The 5,881-nt window shown below is 34.4% G+C and overlaps 1 non-coding gene across 1 annotated transcript; it reads left to right on the forward strand.

Annotated features, from left to right (window-relative positions):
* The first annotated feature begins 2,172 nt into the window (after positions 1 to 2,172).
* Positions 2,173 to 2,239, forward strand: LOC133068741 (small nucleolar RNA SNORD109A). Its single transcript, XR_009695692.1, has one exon. It is a non-coding gene; the product is annotated as a small nucleolar RNA SNORD109A (small nucleolar RNA).
* Positions 2,240 to 5,881: the final 3,642 nt, after the last annotated feature.

The raw sequence follows: 5,881 nt of genomic DNA on the forward strand, positions 1-5,881 counted from the left end.
TGATCTTCCTGACCCAGGGATTGAACCCAAGTCTCCTGTGTTGCAGGTAGATTCTTTACCATCTGAGCCAGTAGGGAAGCCTAAAAGTCCTATACTATTATTTTATTACTGTCAGTTTCTTTCTTTATGGTTGTCACTATTTGCTTTATGTCTTTAGATGATCCTATGTTGAGTGCATAGGTATTTTCTATTGTTATATCTTAATGCTAGGTTGATCACTTAATCATTATATAATATCCTTCTTTGTTTCTTATACAGTCTGTTTTAAGTCTATTTTGTCTGATGTAAGTATTGCTCTTCAAGTTTTCTTTTGTTTCCATTCACATGGAATACCTGTTTTTATTCCTTATTTTCAGCCTGTATATATCTTTAAATCTGAAATGAGTTTATAGGTAGTATATAGTATATATCTATATCTATCTATCTACCTACCTATATATATATATATCCTGTTTTTATATCTGTTTAGCACCATTTTATGTCTTTTGAGTGGAACAGTCAGTCCATTACAACTAAAGTAGTTATTGGTAATTCTGTACTTATTTTCATTTTGTTAATTGTTTCCTGATTTTTGTAGGTTTTTCTCTATGTGTTAAAAAATGTATCCTATCCTATGTGTTTCAATATGAACACATGTCTTCTGTGGCTATGGAGTATAAATCTATCAGACAGAAGAAGTATCACATTGTATATTTTGCATACTTTAATAATCTTTTAGGTGATATAGCCTAAATTCACGGTTAACTACTGTTTCTTTAGACCTGGGTTCAATTGTTTCTATTATACCACATATACATATCAGCACTGAAAATCACCTCACTGCAATACCACTTCATGTATCTTTCTAGACAGAAGAATCTCAGGATGCTTCTGGAGTTGCCATTATAACCAAAGTTACTAAAATCAAGTCGAGTACCCACCTGTGCTGTTTTCCCTATAAGCTGAATGCAAGTGGTAAATTCTTAAGAGAATTAGTATGGTGTAAGGAATACTTATTGGTTGGTAGTTGTCCTGTCTGGATCAAGGATGAGCATAAATATCAGGGTTACTGAAATCCAGCCAAGTGGCCTTAGACAAGTAACACTCCCAGAACTGGCTTAATTGGTAACTTCCTCAAATATCTGTCAATACCACTACCACATGCATGGCATTTTTTAATCATAGGATATTTTTATATCATAAGGTATTTTTATATAGTCTTTATTAGGTACAACTTTAGAATTTTCCATTTCATATAGTTGCTCTCTCATTTGCATAGTTCAGTGGAGAGGATTATAGGCTATTTGCAAAAAGTAAAAAACTCAGAGAGGCAACAAGTGGATAAGTGAAATATGAAGGGTGACAGTGCATGAAGCAACTGTGATGTTTGTGGAAAGAAATGCCTATATGATTAATTAAAATGGAATCATTCATGGTTTGATCTGATCTGTTTTCTTTGTGGTGTTTTGCTGCAGGTCAAAAACTAGAACAAGTTACCGTCCTTTCAAGTGAACAAGTTATTTTCAAGGAAGGAAAGTGAGCAGCTACACTGGTACAGTTGTAATTCTTACGTGTTTTATGACTAATGATGTCAGTAGTCAATATCTGTGAGGTCATTCATTCAGAGACTAAAGGGAGAATACTTTTATGATAGATATATCTTTTCTTGTGAATGTCTCTATATCATTCAAGGAATTCTGATTATAGTTTCTTCCTTTTTTAGAACCTTTTTTATAAAGAGTAACCTGAATAATTTTGAACAGTCATTGTCATATTTCCTTTCTTCACCATTTTGTATTGAATGACAATAATCTTGTAATTAAATGCAAGTATGCTAAACATTGTTACTTTTAATTTTTATCTGGCACATTCAGAACATAGATGCTTCTACTTATATTTGTACTGTAACTATACTGCATATAACTTTGCTACATTATTTAATTTTCAAATTTTTAGTTAAATTTTCTTTATTGTCCCAATAGATTTTATATAATTTTATTAAAACAATTCAAAGTCACAGTTTTCCTCATATACGAGGGTTATATATAGATATATATAAGAATTTCATTATTCAGGAGCTAAATATAATGTGTACTATACCAGGTACTATTCTTTATTCATAATGCAGTAGATAAACCTGAAGGAAATGAGCCTGGCTATGGAAATGCTTATTTGTTGGGAGGGTGCTTGTCTGGATCGATGATGAGAAAAACTGTCTGAGGATGCTGAGGGACTCATTCCAGATGTCAATCTGAGGTCCAGATGAATGCCCCTCTAACCGGACAAGTAAGACTCTCAGAGCCTGGCTCTATGTGGTGACCCCTCAATGACGACATGCCAATGTTAGCATGCTTTTTTTCTTTCTCAAAGAAAAGGGCATTAGTGTCCTATCCTGTATGGCAGTATATACCATTATGATATAGTGATCAATTTTGCTTTATTTTGCTCTCTTTGAACAAAGAATCATAAACATGACTCTATATATACATGTGTGGCTTTCCTGGTGGATCAGTGGTAAAGAACTCACCTGCCAATGATAGAGATGTGGATTTAATCCCTGGGGCAGGAAGATTCCCTAGAGAAGGAAATTGCAACCCACTCCAGTGTTCTTGCCTGGGAAATCCCAGACAGATGAGCCTGGTGGGCTACCGAGAAGCCAGGTGGGCTGCACTCCATGGGGCTGCAAAAGAGTCGGAGATGACTAAAGCACTTAAAAAACAACAAATACACTTGTATATAGGAAATAGTTCTTGAGTAATGAATGAGAAAATGAAAAGGGTTAAATTAAGAAGGGGACAAGTAACTGTGATAGCTACTGAAAGTGTCATTAAAGTTGGACTTAGAGAAGGGAATACCACATGCATGCAGTAAATAATGGTAATAGAACCAAATTTTAGTTCTTTTTATTTCTGCTATTGCATATTTCCTAAGCCTCTGCTTTCCCTTTTGCCGTGCTTTGCTGAGACAGCAGGACTGGAATCGGGCCTTCCCCCTCGGAGGATGGGTGAGTAGCCATCTGAGGCTCTTCTTGTCATGTGCCTGCACCAGGTCCTGAGGCTGCTCTGTGTATCTTGAGAATGTCTTGGTGACGTGCCCTTTTGCTCACTAAGGTCACTTACATTATTAAATCTTTATAACTTCTTCTTTTGTTTTGACCTTTTTCTGCTTGATGGAAAAATGTCAAATTTTAGAGAATTTTTGGTAATTTCATAGTGAATCAAAAAATTATTGTGGTAAAATTCTATATGTGCCAAAATATTTTGAGATTTTCCTCATCTTTTTAGTTGTTGGGATTTCAGGATACCAACACGGTAATTCATAAGTATTGTGATCTCAGTGCATTGTATTTTTGTTTCTGCTTTAGCATAAATTAGTTGTCTCTCATTTTTGCAACATGGAAAGTTGTACATGCACTTTTTAGATCTCTTCAAGGCCATGAAGTTTTTACATGATACATGTTGTTCCTTTTGAAACACAAAATAGTTCAATTTTCCATATTATATTGTACTAGAAAAAGAGTATTATTTAGAGATATAAAATGGAGAAATATGAAATATTAATATCATATATGGAATCATCATTATTTCTTCCTGAAACTTGAAATATGCCTCACCAAAAAGAGTAGTTCATATATTTCCTGGCAAGCTATGTTAAAGATTATGTGTTACCTAGGACTTTGACATTAATGCCCTAAGAATAAGTAAATGTTTTTCTTGACAAACCTCTGTCACAAATTCTATCAACTAGTATTTATGCTTGTATTTATTATGTATTGTTTATTTATGTATATATTCTCTAGAACTATAGAATTCTATAGAATATATAAAATATATAGAGAATATAGACTATAGTTCTAGAATTCTAAAGAACTGATTAATAACTAAAAATTAGTCATGAATTAAAAAGGAAATTGGCTTAGCCAGATATTGAAATGAACTCTAGAACCTCAATCATTAACAAACTTTGAGCAAGCATCTGAATAGCAGGAACAATGGAAAACATGTTTTTCCTTTAAAAATACCTTCTCAAAACCCCTTATTTGTATATTTATTTCTGTTAGTAGATGCACAGTGCCATGAAGTCAGGGATACTGTCTCAGTCCAAAGACTATAATACCCAATTCCCCAGTGGGTTTTAGGGAAGAATTTTTTTAAGATTTATTTATTTCAGTTGGAGGATAATTACAATGTTGTGATGGTTTTGGGCATACATCAATATGAATCAACCACAGGCATACATTTGTCCCCTCCATCCTGTTCCCCCCACACACACACCTCTCCCCACCTAAAAGCAAGTGAGGGAGAGGAGTCACAAGGCATGTGATCAGCTTGTGCAGAACCCTCTTACTGGCTGATGATGCAGTAACAGGTGGTACCACAAGGGTTAACATTATCAGTCCTCAGGATTTAGTAAGTCTGGGCACCACATGTTCATGGTCATCAAGGAGTTAATTTCCTCCACTTGGTGGATGTTTTAGCATCTGTAAAACAACTCAGTAAATGTGCATTAGATACTGTTATTTAGGTACTTCAGAGAGAAGCTAAAGAGTCTGTGACTGCCACACAACTGATTTACTTTTTAACTTGTTACCAATTCTCCTGGCCCAAATGCTACTTTTGTCACTATATGTTCACATCCTTTCAATCATTAATTCTTGAGCCAGACCTTTGCAACTCCAGGGAATCCTGAGAGACTGTACCTTGTCTACAAACAAGAGGCAGACAGAGGATATGGGGGCAGGGGCCTGTCCTGGGATGGCCCCATAGAGTCCTGTTTAATTATAAAATAAAATGGAAAAATTTATCAAAGGACACAAACTACAAAAATTCAATCATGAAGACTAGATAATCTCAATAACCCTATTAATGAAATAATTAAGCTTGTGGTTAAAATCCTTTCCATAAAGAAAACTCTTAAGTCCATAAAGCTTCACATTAAATAAAAAAATAATATCAATCTACACAATTGTCTATAAAATTTGAAAGAAAGAAATACTTTTCTATTCATTCTATATGAACAGCTTTACCTTGATTTAAAAAAAAAAAAGCATGCCATTTAAAAAATATTAAATAATTCCTCATGAGCATAAATGGAAAATAATCTAATCAAAATTGTAGTAAATGAAATCTGACAATATATAGAAATACTGTATGGCCAAGTGGGGCTTATCCAAGAACTGCAAGGTTGGTTAACATTTAAAAATCAATGAATGTAGGAAAAACACTTCCAGAAAGTCAAAGTGAAAAACCTTCAAATAATTTGCTTCTCTATAAAATTAACAGGAACCCTGACAAAAATGGTCAAAATTACTTTTTCAGAACTTTGGAAATTAACCGAAGATTTATAGAATTTCAAAGAACATTTATTCAGGAAAACTGGCTGACTTTCACCAAGGACAGCAAGCTTTGTAACATTTTAACTTGCCAGCTTCCAGTACCTCTCTCACTAGCACTATGGCAGGCTTGAAAATAGTAGACCAGCAGGCATTAGTGGAAGAACAGGTTTGGAGATCCCCCAGAAGTCCTGTCCTCAGACAATTATTACATTGACCTCTCTGGAAGCTCCCTGAAACAGTCCTGTTTGTGGGACTTTTATTTGTGTTGTGTGTGTCTATAGCAGGGGGGAAGGGCTAACTCAGAGCTCACTCAGTGGAGTAAGACCTATTCCAGAACAGTAGCCAAAAGGAACCCATGGAATTTTTTTAGTGTGACATGTACTTAAAGTGTTGATAGCAACTGGGTTAAAGAATGTGTCCAAAAAACTAAAAAAAAAAAAAAAAAAAAAAAATCTTGGAAATGAGATGTACAAAGTATTCTTTGAAAACTTCTGAAAATTCCTTTTGACCTAGAAAACTACATATTTGTGCAGAGTTGCTTGACTGCACATGAAACACTTGAATAGA

This window comes from Dama dama, chromosome 13 (genome assembly GCF_033118175.1).
Source record: "Dama dama isolate Ldn47 chromosome 13, ASM3311817v1, whole genome shotgun sequence".
In the NCBI taxonomy this organism is placed as follows: Eukaryota; Metazoa; Chordata; class Mammalia; order Artiodactyla; family Cervidae; genus Dama; species Dama dama.